The sequence below is a fragment of the Mustela nigripes genome, chromosome 5, assembly GCF_022355385.1.
Source record: "Mustela nigripes isolate SB6536 chromosome 5, MUSNIG.SB6536, whole genome shotgun sequence".
NCBI lineage: Eukaryota > Metazoa > Chordata > Mammalia > Carnivora > Mustelidae > Mustela > Mustela nigripes.
The window spans coordinates 48,418,961-48,434,986 of record NC_081561.1 but is presented as its reverse complement, the minus strand read 5'-3'; the positions used below and the strand labels follow the sequence as shown (position 1 = coordinate 48,434,986).

Genomic DNA, 16,026 nt, shown 5'->3' with positions numbered 1-16,026 from the left:
GAGTCATCAAATAAAACAGCATGTAGTATAACATACCCCAAAATTGGAGGCGATGAAATCATCTGAAATAGACTATTTTAAAAACTATGCTTAAAGGGCTCCTGGGTGTCTCAATGGGTTAAAGTGTCTGCCTTCAGCTTGGGTCATGATCTCAGGGTCCTGGGATCGAGTCCCGCATCAGGCTCTCTGCTCAGCGGAGAGCCTGCTTCCTCCTCTCTCTCTGCCTGCCTCTGCCTCCTTGTGATCTCTGTCTATCAAATAAATAAAATATTAAAAAAAAAACAAAACTATGCTTAAAATAAAGACACAGCAAAAGAACCAGAAACCACGATTTAAACACATACACACCAGGACACTGGGGGGGAAAAGGAGGATTTGAAAAATAAATTAATAGAAACAAAAAATTTAAACAAATTTTAAAAATTTAAAATTTTTAAAAAATCAATGAGTGATTTTAAATGACCAAATGGACACAGCTGAAAGAAAATTTTAACTAGACGATCTAGGAAGCTTACCCATCTATACTACCAAGAAAAAAAAAAAAAGAAGAAGAAGAAGATACATAAAAATGAAGCAGTGGATATCTCTGCAAAACATAATGGCAGCTTTCTCTTCAACAAACTTAGGGTGTTTGTCTCAGTGTAATATTTATGAACCAATTTCAAGACAAACTATCCTAATATCCTCTACTATTATACTCTCAAATATTGCTTGAAATAATTGTAGAAAAACTTTTATGTTCAAGTTGTCTAATAGTAAACATGCATTTCAAACTACTAAAGTTAAGAATTTTCACACATTCTACAATGGAGAAACTTGAATTGTTTGTGAAAATTCTAGCTTCTGCTTTAGGTCATCATGAGTATGATAGACAGCCTCAGAAATAACTATCCATGCCCTTGAATAAGCACCACCTTCAGTGTGGGTTGAAGTTATGGACTTGCTTCTAAGGAATAATATACAGAAGTAATGGGATCTTTCTTCCAATATTAGGTTTAAAAAGGATTGTGGCTTCCAGCTGGGTTACTCTCTCTTTCTCACTGTCTAGCTCTCCTGTGAAACACCAACCATCCATTGTGAGGACATTCACACAGCCTGCATGAGTGAACTTGGACATAGATCTTCTGAGGCCTATCCACATCACATCAATGATCTTGGAGTAAATCTCTCCCCTCCATCCATCTCCGTCAAACCACTGGATGATACCTCAGGTTCCACCAACAGGTACCACCAACAGCTGCAGCCCCATGATAGACCTTGAGCCACGGGAATCTCCTTATGCTGGGATCACATTCTTGATCCACAGAAAGTATAAAATAATAAATGTTTGTTGTCTTAAGCTTCTAAATTTGGAGATTATGATGTAGCAATGGATAGTTTCTTCTTTTTAAATTTTCTATTCCAGTATAATTAATGCATTAGTTTTATATAGTAGTTAATACATTAGTTTAAATACATTAAATTATACATTAGTTACATACAATGTAATCAGTTTCAGGTGTACAACATAGTGATCCAACTTCTTTAAATGTTATACTATGCTTACCGTAAGTGTAGCTATCATCTATCACGATATTACAATACCATTGACTTATGCTGTGTCTTTTATTCTTTTGACATATTCATTCCATACACAAATCTTACACCTCTCAATCCCCTTCCCCCATTTTGCCCATCCTTCGTCTCTCTGGAAACCATCAGTTTTTTCTCTGTATTTATAGATTTGATTCTGCTTGCCTGTTATTTCATTTGTTTTTGTTGTTTTAGATTCTATGTATGAATGAAAACATAGGCTATTTGTCTTTCTTAGTTTGACTTATTTCACCTAGTATAATACCTATAAGTCCATCCATGTTGTCATAATGGTATGATCTCATCCTTTTAATGGCTATAGTATACTCCAGTATAGATATGTGTGCATTTATGTGTGCATGTGTGTTTATACACATACATCCATATACACACACAAGCATCACATCTTCCTTATCCATTCACCTATCAAACACTATTATAAGTAATGATACAAAAACATAGCAGTTCATATATCTTTTTGAATTAATGTTTTCAATCTCTTTGAGTAAATACCCAATAGTAGAATTACTGGATCACATGATATTTCTATTTTTGATATTTTGAGGAACCTCCATACTGTTTTCCACAATGGCTGTACCAATTTATACTCCCAATAGTGCACAAGGAAGGGTTCCTTTTTTTCACATATTCACCAACACTTGCTATTTTTTGTGGTTTTGATTTTATCATTTTGATAAGTGTGAGGTGGTATCTTACTGTGGTTTTCATTTTCATTTCTCTGATGTTAAGTGATGTTGAACACTTTTCATGTGTCTATTGGCAAACTCTGTATCTTCTTTGGAAAAATGCCTATTTAAGTCCTCTGCCCATTTTTTAATCAGATTATTTATTTGGTGTTGAGTTGTATAAGTTCCTTATATATTCTAAGTATTAACCACTTACTGGATTCATCACTTGCAAATATCTTTTCCCATTCAATTGGTTGCCTTTTTGTTTTGTTGATTGCTTCTTTTGCAGTGTAAAAGCTTTTTATTTTGATATATCCCCAATAGTTTATTTTTGCGTTTGTTTTCCTTATTTTGGCAGACATAGCCAGAAAAATGTTGTGATGTCCAATGTCAGAGGAATTCCTGCCTGTGCTCTCTTCTAGGATTTTTATTGTTTCAGGTCTCATATTTAGATCTTTAATTTTGAGGGTTTTTTTGTGTGTGGTATAAGACGGTGATCCAATTTCACTCTTTTTCATGTAACCAGCCAGTTTTCTCAAAACCATGTATTGAAGAGATTGTCTTTGCCCCTTTGTGTATTCTTGCCTCCTTTGTCATAAATTGACCATACAAGCATAGGTTTTTTGCTGGGCTCTTTATTCTGTTCTATTGATCTATGTACCTATTTTTGTGCCAGTTATCATAATGTTTTGATTACTATGGCTTTGTGGTCTTGAAATCTGAAATTGTGATACCTCCAGCTTTGGTTTTTTGCTGTCGTTTTGTTGTTGTTGTTTTTGTTGTTTTCTCAAGGTTACTTTGGCCACTCAGGGTCTTTTATGGTTCCGTACACATTTTTGTTTTGTTTGTTCTAGTTCTCTGAAAAATGTTTTTGGTATTTTGATACAGATTGCATTTAAATTGATTCTTATGTGAGTAATACTTCCTTTAACTTAGGAAAATTATTGGTATCAGTATCTCAACATTTATATTAGAATGTTAAATAACAATACTTGATAATCCAGTTTCTCAAGAATATGGGTCTGCCATCGATCAGCTCTAGAGATATTAACAATTTTTTTCAACTGAAGCATCTTATTTGCATGTATTATATTCCTAGAAAAAGAATCCCGAGATTTTCCCTCTTGTGTGTTTTTGTTTCGTTTCTTCATGATCCATGATGCCAGTGAGGTTGTCAGGAAGGAAAACCAAACTGGCAGGACAGGCGCAGATTATTCTGCCATTTTTCTAAATCTTTGAGTTGTGCATCAAATCAGGGGCTGAACAATTCACACTTGTTTAACCTGTCCATGAGGTTCACAACAATTTTCCCAGCTAGTGATCATTGGCAATCAAATTCACCCATGTAACCAAGATTCAACATCACAGTTAGAAACTGGACTATGGCCTAATAAGAATCTGGCATCTGCCTCTCTTTATGGCATTGTTAATGCTCGGGAGAGCATCCGCCAGCACATTTATGCACACTAGTATAATGGCGCAGAAAGATGGTGGAAAGAGCTACAGATATCAACATTTTTTTTTTGAGTTTTAAGCATTTATTACTTTTTTTTTAAATTTTTTATTTTTTATAAACATATATTTTTATAGCCAGGGGTACCAGATATCAACATTTTTTATTCATCAAAGAAATTAGTACCCAAATCTGTTTTCTCTATTAAAAAGTGGCTAAGAAACAAACTATTTAAAAAAGATAATCTAAGGGACATGCCATCCATATATTCCTTTAGAAAATTTAATCTAGAGTGCTGTGAAATGTGTAAGCCTGACGATTCACAGGCCTCTACCCCTGCGGCAAATAATACATTATATGTTAATAAAAATTTTAAAAATTAATGTAAAAATATGGTATGAAGTAAGCTTAGAATGTTAGCTTAGAACTTCTATAAAGCTAATGTTGAAAACACTGTTCCATCTAAACATGTCCCTATTTAAAACATCACATTTTTATTTTAAAATTTAGTACCAGGGAGGCGCCTGGGTGGCTCAGTCAGTTAAGCATCTGACTCTTGGTTTCACTCAGATCATGATCTCATGGGTCATGAGACAGAGCCCCAGGACAGGCTACACACTAGCAGGGAGTCTACCTAAGGATTCTCTCCTTCTGCCCCGTCCCTATTAACACACACTCTCTTTCTCTCTCTCTAAAATAAATAAATTTTTTTTAAAAAATAAAAACAAAATAAAATAAAATTTAATACCAGGGAAATATGTTTATTCCATAATTGCATTCATTCATTCATACCATAAATAATTTATTTATTGTCCTACCATAAGGTAAGCTTTTAGGTTGGTACTGAGAATACACTTGTTAGAAAAAAAGTGTCTGCTCTCACAGAAGTAGCTGTCTAAGGAACAAGCAAACATTAAACATGGATCAAAAGGAAAAAAAAAAACTAAGGTGGAAGTTTTAACCAACACCTTAAGATGGCAGATATCAACAAGAAGTTGATCAGAAGTTTTAACCAACACCTTAAGATGGCAGATATCAATAAGAAGTTGATGATCAGACATCAATGAGAAGTGCTAAATATAAAAATTCTCAAAGGAGGTTTATAAAAACAAGTTAAACATCCCATAAGTCCCTTACCTTAGGGATCAACAAGGATCAAAAGTTGAAAAAAAAAAAAAATGCTGGTGTGTTGTGAATTTCTCCTCCTTTTTTGGGGAGAAAACTGGGGAGGGTGTCTGCCTCTAACATCAAACAAGAATTTCAGGGAGTCCCCTCAGAGAACATAGTCCTGTATGCCTTAAAGCTGAGAGTTACAGTTGCTGGTCTTCTACTGTTGGATCCCCAGTGTTGGGTCCCCCAATAATGGGTCCATGGTCAAAGGAGCGAGACTGATATAAAGCGAAGGTCAAGCAAAACTTGAAAATTTCGCGCCAAGCATCAAGAATCAAACTGACTGTCAAACAGACTGGTCAGGGCTGCCTCTTACAGAGAGCGCAACCCCTCCCTGCCTCACAGACTAACTTTTATAAAGCAAAGGCCATGTGATTGAGCCTGGCCACACACAGGTTGCCAATGAAATTGCAATACACAGAGAAAGCTACAGTCATGCTAGGTCATACACGGGTGGCCAATTGAACTACAATTCAACCCATAGTAGACACTTGCACTAGCCTATCACCTTGGTGAGAATTGGCCCCCCAAAGACGGGGCCCACACTCCTTGGTAGCTAGGGAGACAGTATGTACGCTTTACTGATTGGATGTCTCCACCTGACCCGACTCATCCCTGCATTTGGGCTGTTATCTCTACCTGACCTGATCCACCCTTGTATTTGGGCTTTGTAACCTGGGACTGGTTTTCTGACTTGCTTTTAAATAAGTTCCCCTTGGGGGTAGGGGTCAGGGTCAATTTAAGTTTTACTGCATAAACAACAAAATGGCTGTTCAACTGAGGTGGGGCTGCTCTGGCTAAATAGGCCCTTACACTACTATGATCTAGAAAACATAAAAGCAAGAAACTGCAGGCTAACCCCTCTCAGGATGGGCAAAGAGTGGTGGCTGAGTTGAGATGGGCCTGTATTCCCAGAAGTTGATATAAAGCAAAAGATATTTTGTGGGTTTTCTGTAGACCAGATCTGGGCCACAGAACAGGGAGAGTCAGAGTGCTGAGCTGTGTTAGAGCCCAGACCACAAAGGCTACCTAAGGAATGACCTGGCTAAGGTCAGTAGAACTTAAAAGCCACCCCAGGCTCTTAGAGCCTACAAAAGAAAGAAACCACAAGTGAAAGCACCACTTACATCAAGATAGTAAGTGACCCTGGTGATGGACAGTAACAGCAGGCCTAAATAATCCACAAATGTGCTTTTCAAAAATAAAGGGTCCATGTTGAACATCTATAGGCCCAGAGAATAGGAAGCAAGCACATGGAAACTTGTAACCTACTGCTCTTAGCTTCCTACAGTAGTTACCTAAGGCTGCCATAACAGATTACCTCCAACCGGGTGGTTTATAACAATGCACACCACACAGTCCTGAAGGCTAGAGGTCTAAAATCAAGGCCATTACTCTCTCTAAAGTCTGTAGGGGGAGGAGCCTTCTTTGCCTCTTCCAGCTTCTCCTGGTTGTCAGTAATCCTCAGCATTCCTTGGTGTGTACATGTATCCCTCCAATATCTCCCGCCCCCCTCACACAGTTTTCTCCATCGTGTATCTGTCTCACTTCTTCTAATAAGGATACTAGTCATATTAGATTTAGCCAGTATGACCTCATTATGATGAAATACTCCTACAAAGACCTTATTTCCAACTAAAGAGGCATTCCGAGGTCCTGAGTGAACATGAATTCTGGAGGACACTACTGAACTCCCTACACTCCATTACTTCCCACCATATAAATTCCCAGAGTGGTCAGAGAAGGTAGCTAGTGGTGCAGGAGGTGAGCAGTCAATGAGAAGAAAACATTCTGGTCACTTGCCCTTCAACCTCTCCCCCGACTCCTTACTCTCCTTTCAGACTCGGTTCTACATTTTCATCTTAAGCCAGCCTTGGCCTTTCAGTCATGTCCCATGATTTCAGCTCCTCAAACTGGCCATACTCTCTCTTGCCACAGGACGTTTACTCTGCTGATCCTTCTACTTGGATTCCTTTTCTGGAATATACCTCTGCATTGAAATTATGCCCATTCCCAAGGAATTTGTATGAAATACCACTTTCAAGAAACCCAGGGTTTCTTGGTTATCAGTCTAGAATCAGTCCATAGCAAGGTTTTTATGACAAAATAAAACATTAGCTAAGGAGCTACGGAAATCATGAAACAAAAATATAGATCAATAAATTGATAGATGAATAGATGCATATGCATGTGTAAATCAATTTAAGAATAGGCATTACTGTAATTGCAAGATGTGCTTTCTTGAGAAAGACCACTTTTATTTTTTTATTCTGAGATTTTGCCTTTCTTGCGTTTTTATAATATGAAAGTACACTTTATGTTAGCACATTATAGTGTTAGCAGATGGCAGGGACTTTTTTATTGTCCTTAATTGTCAAAAATACATAAAAATTTTGAAAGCTGGCAAATTTATATCAGTACAATTAGAAATTTTATTGGCTTATGAAATCAAAAAGTCTAGGAATCACACAGAATCTAATGATAACACTTCCATACAGGCCACTAGAGGAGTGAAAACATGAAAAGATACTCATTAAACAACAAAAGTAGTCTCCTTTCACTACTATTGCCTGTTAATGGGTATTTTACTGTTACCCTCACAGCTACTAAACCTATTATTCCGACCTTTACCTCTGATCGCTATACTGTATTTCTCAAAGCATTTGCTCACTGTCGTCTTACCCATCACAGTCCAAATAATCACGTGCTTCCAAACTACCCTTCGTAAAGTCTCTGAGTTCCTCATCTCCTTCCACTTTTAATGTTCTCATCTCACAAATTTCTTTCTTTGGGTCCTGCCAGCTGAATGTGCTCCTGGTATGCCAGAGTCATGCCATAGCAGTTGGGCCATCCTCGCTACACCCCAAAGCATTTATTACTATTACCAGGTTGTTGACAGAAACATCTTTACAGTGGCTTTTCCAGGCTAACCTGATCATCTCAACCTCCCATCCCAATTTAAGACCTTCTTCAGCTGATGTCATAATTTACTGAGAACTCTTCACACACCTGAAATTAATTCCCTTTCTATCTTAAAATGATTCTGTAACCTCATCCGTTTTGTCTTTACTCTGTCATGCAAAAAGTTGCCTTGAACCTCTCCCATCTCCTACACTTGGAATGATTCCATACCATATCCTACTTTGCCTAAGATCATCTTCCACCACCAATTCCCTTTTTAATATTTTCCACCATCTGCCTTTGTCAACTGTTGGACAAATAGACCTTCCTTCCAAATATATGTTGGTCTCAACATAATACAAACTCTTGTGTTCACCTATCAATCCCTCAAATTATCATTCACTCTCTTTCCTATATAAACTTCCACTTAGTTATCATTATGCATTTTGCCAAGTGCCAGTATTAAAGTTTTGTTCCCACCACGTAGAGCTGAAACTCTTTCTTTACATGTCAACTCTGATATCCTATTTATATTATAGAATGGATTTCCTCCACTCTTGGCTTTTCTGACAACAGCATTTGACACTGTAATTGCAGTATTTAACATCAACTCATTATTTCACCATGATACTTTTTTATCTGTTCGATTATATGCCACTGATTCTGCTTCCCTTTGTATATTTCTGAAAGCTTCTGATGTGTTTTTTTCATCTTCTACTGCACCCCTAAATATATATGTATGTATACATATATGTAATACTTATGATTTCTATAATATATGCATAAGTAATATATATGTATATATGTCTCTATATATATATTCCTCCAGACTCTTGTGATTTGTCATCCTTTAGACTCAGTTTCAACTAATATCATGCTGAAGATTATTACCCAACTAACAGTTTTAGTTCTGACTTATTTCTCACTTCAAGACCCACATTTCTAGTTGGTTGTTGAGTATTTAAAACTCAATAAACTCATGGCACCTTGGTCTCAATATATGCAAAATGAAATTTATTTGTTCTCCTTCAAGATCCGAGTTCCCTTTATACCATAAACAGTCACAATCTGTTAAGTGTTCTACATTTTAGTCATTATCTGTTAAGTGTTCTCTACTCTGATACTATAGAAAGCCTGGTAATACCAAGATATAAGATGCAGCTTCTACCCCTAGCAAATAACATAGTTTCTACCTTTAGGTCTAGTGGAGAAGATAGAAGTACACAATTTTGTGTATTTTGATAGAGCTTAGCTCAGATTGTTGTGGATGCCTATTTCAGAATTAAGATAATCCTAGAAGAATTTCTGAAAGGATGGTTTCTAAGCTGCTGTGTTCTAAACAAAATGCAAATGACTAAAAGAGATCCTGTTCATTTTTCTTTGAGATTATTTAACAATAGTACTTGACCTTGTATGTATATCACTATGACCTCTAGAACTGTTTTTTGAAATCAAACTGCCTGGACTCCAACTGAAGATTTTGATTCAGCAGGGCCACGGTGGAGCTCAAACCATTTTATCTTTCCAAATTTCCCTACTTTAAACCTCCATACTCATTTAGAATATTATTGATAGCTCCTTCATTGGAAAGAACCAGGGTCAACTACAGAAGGGGAAAATTTTTTCTAAACATAGGAAAGCAATTCCTGACCATTAAAAATTAGGAGACTACTGTGGGCTGTTCTCATATGTTCACTTCTTAGGAAAAGCCTTCCCAAACTTTTCCCTCAATTCCAGGGATACCACCTGTGATATATTTCTGTCAGTATCCTTACCATCAATACCCTTACCTCTTGTGCCTGTCTCCTCCAATAGATAAGGAGCTCCTTGAAAGTAGGGATTTTTTGCTTTTTCATTTTGGGGACTTCAGTGCTAGATAATGCTATGTAAATGGTTAGTTGTTTGGTGAATATTTATGAATGAATTAATTAATGAGAACCAAATGGACCTTGGCTGAAAAATGTTCTAGGAAAATGTAAGAGCAAATACAGGATCCTAGAGGTAAACAAAACAAAACAAAACAAACAAACAAAAAAACATGCATATTGAAGGGTAGGATGCAATATTGAAGGGTAGGACTGTAGCCAAGGATAAAGCTGGAGAGGTAAGTATGACCCAGATCTGAAAAGGTCTTGGATTTCATGCTATAATTTTGAGCCTTTATCCTAAAGCTTACAAGGAACCTCTTGAAAAATATGAAGAAGTATATTGTAATTGAACAAATTTAAGTCATAATGTTAAGCCATACACTCAGGTGGGCAAAACTTTAACATTCATTTTCCACAATTCACTTCAGTCTTGATTTTTGATCGCTAGTATGCCATTTCCAATACCATGGAAACATGGTTATTTCTCATTTAAATGCTTTCTAGTCAAAGTTTTCCTTCTTTGTACTCCCATTTCTGCAGGGGGTACTTAGTTCTATGTCATGAAAGGAAGGCATCTGGTCTCTGGCCTTTGGTTTCTCTCCATACTGTCATTTACTGAAATGCAGAGTCAGGCACAGTTCCCAGGATTCTAATTGGGTTAACTGGGTGGATGATATCACCATTCACAAGAAAAAAGATAGAGGAGTACGAGCAGGTCTGTGGAAGGATCAGAGTGGAGAACACTATCTTTGAAGAGCCTGGGAGACAATCAAGAGATTAACTCAAGCAGGCAGACAGGCATCTGGGATCTGGAGCTCAGGAGAAAGGGCTGAGTTACAGATGGAGATGTGGATTTGGGATTCATCAACAGAATGCCTATGAAAGATAGGTGCTCAATAAATTCTCATCTAAAAAGCACTGGAAGTGAGTGAAACCAGGGACATGCAAGCATAGAGTAATAAGACATAAGGTCTGAAAATAGAAGGTTAGAATCACAAAAGTTTATGAAAAGGTTGAGGAAGCACTGCTCTTTAAATAGCCACATATGTGGGAAAAGAAACAAAGAGATAGTGGTGTCACAGAACCCAAGATACCAGAAGGTTCAAAAGCATGGATTAATTACCATTCTCAAATAGCTCAGTGAGGTCAAGTAAGATAAGGAATAGAAATTGCCTGTTGTATTAAGCCACGGATTGATCTTCAAAGACCTTTACCTACAAAATTTTGGTGGGGTGGCCTTGATGGAAAACAGATTTCAGAGTGTATAGAAAATGAAATAGTGCATGAAGGCAACTATTTTACAAAAAATCTGAAGTGTAAAAGAAGGGGAGAGATCGGTTTGCTACTGAAGGAAACGTTAAGATAAAAAAAAGTTGGAGCATTCTGGTTGTATTTAGAATTGCAAAATGTCATTTTTTCCACTAGTCAGCATATTAGTTTCAGATCTCTGGTTATCATCCCTTCATTCTCTACATTACCTATATCATTATCATTTGCTAAATCCTGTCAATTCTGTCTGGAAAGCAGTTTTCGCATTGCTTATTTCATTGTCCTATTAACACTCTTCTGAAGTGGAATACCTTCTTAACCTTCCTTAAATCACCCTACACAACAAGTTTACATTATCTTACTAACGTACCGCTTTGATCACCTCACACAACTTCAGTCCCCCCCCCCCCCAGTACTTTCCTATTGCCTATCACATAAAACAAACACAACACTTACTTACGGAGAAAAAAAAAAAAAAAAACCAAAAACCTCCAAATTATTGCTCAGCTCATACAGTGAAACCTCATTTTTTACAAGATTCTGCCATTTGTCATGTCGTTCCCTCTGCCTAGAGATAATATCCTCCCCACTTTTCCAAATCCCACTCACCATCTAAGACCCAGTCCAGACACCATCTTGACAATGATATTTGCTTTTGATCTCCTCGAGTGGAAGAGATCCCTCTTTGCCAATCTGACAGTCTTGAATTCTGACAGCTCCTTTCACGCTTTTCACACACCATGTGTGCTAAAGTTATTGGTGTGTTTAACTCCCTTGTGAGATAGTAAACAGTTTAAAGATAGAGAACATGGCTAGGGTATCTCGCAGCCCTAACTGAGCTTTCCTTATACAGTACACGTTCAAAAACACCAGTAAATACGTTGAGTCCATTTGTTAGCAGTATGTGTGCAAGAAGAGTCAAGAAAAAAGCAGTTGCAAAAAAAAAAATAGTTTATGATCTATTCAGTCACTGAGACATTCAAATGCCATGATAATGATGATGATGAAATTTCATAGATTTCATAGATGGAATTTCATAGATCACTTACACGAAGACTTCTTAATTAGAACCGTAAAAATCAGTTTAAAAACATGAATTCAATGTACATGAATAATAATAATATTAACAGGAGGCTCTGTGACATACATTAAGAACACCACGGACTTGCGCACTGTGAAGGGATTCTGTGTCCTCTGGGATAGGCAGACCTAAAGAAAGCATCCTTCCTGGGTGCCTGGGTGGCTCAGTGGGTTAAGAAAGCATCCTTCCTTCCTTATCATCCTGAGACGCATAGGAGCAAATGAAAAGATTAAGAATAGTGGCCCTATGGAAAGTTTTGAACTAAGAAATAATTTGACTTTGTTTCAGAAAATAAGTTTGGAGTGTATTTTATGTCTGAAACGTTTTGTGTTTACACAGTGTGCAACAGACAGATGGTAAGGCAGAAGACCTCTTCAAGAATCGTAGAGTTTAATGAGAGAGACAGGAAGTTATTAATAGCAGGACACTTATCACTCCAGCCTCAAAGGCCTGGCACCAAACGTAAGAGGTTCATGGCAGTCACCAAAGATGACAGTCGTGGCCCCACTAGTCTCCAGCTGGCTGCAATCTGAGGCAGCCAAGGTGGCACCAAATCAGCAACCCAGGTGGGAACCAGAAATCTCCCATTGGACAACTCCTGCGTCCCCCGGTCTGTCTTCTCTTTGTAGAGCTGGGGGCCTCCCAGGTGTGATGGCTGCTGCCATCACACGGAGAGCAGGGCTGTTCCTCCATCCTGCCAGCCTTTCTCCAATCTCCACCCCTGCATCATTCAGTTTGGATTTATTCTAGGCCAGAGCTGTCCACTAGCAATATAATGCAACTCTGTGACCTGCACACATTAATTTCAGATTTCCTAGTAGCTACAATTTTAAAAGGCACAATGAAAGGAATAAAATTAATTTTAATGATATATCCAATATGTTAGCATTTCATGTCATTAAAAAATTCCTAGTAAGATATTTTGCATTTTTTACACTCTTTGAAATATAGTGTTTTATTTTACACTTACAGTACATGTCTGTGCATACTAACCACATTTTAAGTGCTGAACAGCCACACGTGCATGAAAGCTGCCACAGTGCACAGCACAGTGCTAGACATCTGATACCCATGGGGAAACTGAGGTAGGAAAAGATACTCAATACAGCGCAGTTGGGCTTGTCTGGTTTTGCACCCTAGAACACCTCAATTACCAGATCCTGGCAGGGACATGTGGTCCTGTAAGTGGGTATTATCATGTATAATTAGATTTACAACCTAGAGATTTTAAACAATGTTGAATATAAACAGTGACACTGGGCATTCCTTAGTCCTGATTCAAAAACAAATGTATCTAACATTTTTCCATTAAATACAGTATCTGCTCTAGACTGTCAGGTATATACTACCTTCTACTCCCAATTTGCTAAGGTCTTTTTTTTTTTTTTTTAAGTCATCAATTGGGTTTTGATTCTTATCAAATAATTTATGTACTTCTATTGAGAAATGCATCTAGATTTTTCCCTTCCTTAATCTGGTAAGCACCGAGTTCATTAATAAACCTTCTAATATCAAGGCAAATTAAATTTCTGGAATATATGTATTTCAGTTTATACTTTTTTGCATATCATCTGAATTCGGTTTGCCAACACTTTGCTAAGGACTTTTTTGTATATATGTTCAGGAGTAGATTTGTCCATAATTAACTCTTCTTTGTTGCCTACATCTAATCTTGATATCAAGGTTATTTATACAATGAGTAGAGGAGTATTCCCTGGTTTTCCTTTGTCTGAAAATGTTATACAACTGAAACGATCCATTCCTTTGAAAGTTTAGAGTATTCATTCATCAAATTGCCTGTATCTGATATTTTGTTTGTGAAGAGAATAACTAATAATTTAATTTCTTTCAAGGTGATAAGCTACTCAGATTTTCTATTTTTAAAATATCATAAGGGGGCACCTGGATGGCTCAGTCAGTTAAGCGTCTGCCTTCGGCTCAGGTCATGATCCCAGCCAGGGTCCTGGGATCAAGTCCGACATCAGGCTCTTCGCTCAGCAGGGAGACATCCTCCCCCTCTGCCCTTTCACTTACTTGTGCTCTCTTCTCTGTCTCTCTGACAAATAAATAAAGAAAATCTTTTAAAAAAAAAATCATAAGAAAAGAGAGACTCAAGTAAATGCTATGCTAGAGATACTGACAAAACTACTGTGGAAACATGAAGATTAGGGTTGCTGAGGAGAAATGAAAAAGCAGAGGTTGCTGGGGGGAGGGGGTTAGGGAGAAGGGGGTGGGATTATGGACATTGGGGAGGGTATGTGCTTTGGTGAGTGCTGTGAAGTGTGTAAACCTGGTGATTCACAGACCTGTACCCCTGGGGATAAAAATATATGTTTATAAAAAATAAAAAATTAAAAAAAAAAAAAAAGAAAAGAAAAAGCAGAGGTTGCAACCCTGACTTAAGATTTGAAAGGTGAGTGGACTGTTGATAAAGGACAACTGGGGTGGGGAGGGGGTTAGTAAGAGAGAAGGTGACAATCTTAACCCAGTGCCTCACATAAGCAAAGTTTCAAAAGCATCAACTTTTATAGTATGTTCCTGGAGGAGCGAGAGGCCCCACACCTGGGTGTGCTGTGTGGAAAAACAAAAAACCAAAAACCAAAAACCAAAAAGAAAGCAGGCTGGAAATTTGAACTCAGTGCTAAGAATTTAGATCTAAGCTTAATAATTACGTGTATGTCTAAAATAATAGAACTGCTTCCTTATCTTTGTTCCTTGACAGATTGGGGCTTCCTGATATCAATATAAATCAGAATATATTGTACTCTCTTAGGCTACTTTTCTCAAAATTTTCTAAGCTTATAATGCCCTTCTTCTGTTGTGTTCTAAAAATATCAGCACTCTGAGGGACTAGCCAGGAGCTCTGCTACATGTTGAATGCCTTTGCCTTTTAAATTTTACTGGAAAGGAGAGAATCGGATCCATGATTAACCACTTACTTCATCAGATAAATAAAAAATGAAATGGAAAAGTATAAACATTTGAACATTGCTTTAAGACTGATTGTATATATATATATGAATTATTTTTTTTTAATTTTATTATAACTTTCCTTTTTTTTTTCTATCCCAGGCAGTTTAATGCTAGACGTTTTGATAAAATACTGTGATGCACAAAGAACGAGAGTCTGGCAGTTTCCTGACCTCAGGAATTTAGCAGTTTGAGAACTGCCGGGGTAGGGGGAGGTAACTATAGTTTATGGACTACTGCTGTGTGCCAAGCACTAAGCTACATGTTTTGCGTGTATAATCTTACTCTCCATAAAAATCTCTATGAATTAGGTATTATCATTTCTTTGGATTAATGATGTAGCTTAAGTTCTGAAACTTATACATTCAACAAGCAACTTTACATTTTAAGTTAAGTTATAGGACATCTGGGTGGCTCAGTGGGTTAAGCATCTGCCTTCGACTCAGGTCATGATTCCAGGGGACAGTCCAGTTCCTTACTCCTTGCTCAGTGGGGCGCCTGCTTCTCCCCTCCCTCCCTCTGCCTGCCGCTCTCCCTACTTGTGCTTTCTCACTCTCTGACAATTAAATCTTTTTAAAAAAATGTTTAAGGTAAGTTAAAAATAAATAATGGCATGTATATTTTCAAAAATATTTGTTGGATCAAACTGTTAAATAGTTTATGCAAGGTCACACACCTACTCCTTGGCAGACAAAGAATTGAACCCAGGTCTCTGATCTGAGGGCCCCTATCCTAAACATGTTTTATTGACTGTCTGCAGCAGGATTCTTAACACACAGTATTGTCTAAATGAAGAAGGGATTATTATTTGGTAAATCTAGATTTCTTATAAAACTACTCTGTAAACCACTTAGCTCAGCACAGTCACATTAAAAAAAAAAAAGGATCAGTTGATAGTGATTATTGTGACTAACGTAATTAACAGTATTGATCCATAAGATAAGCCCAGCGGACCTTTGAAGCAGTCAAATTTCTATGTAACAATTGAATTACTATGTTGGAATTCATCAGATGACTATAAATTCTTCACTTCACTTTGGAATAAAAGAGCTC

General features: G+C 37.3%; 1 pseudogene; it reads right to left on the bottom strand.

The window, feature by feature from the left end:
• Window positions 1–3,356: 3,356 nt before the first annotated feature.
• LOC132018619 (small ribosomal subunit protein uS8-like) lies at window positions 3,357–7,630 on the bottom strand (annotated as a pseudogene).
• Between the last annotated feature and the right edge of the window lie 8,396 nt (window positions 7,631–16,026).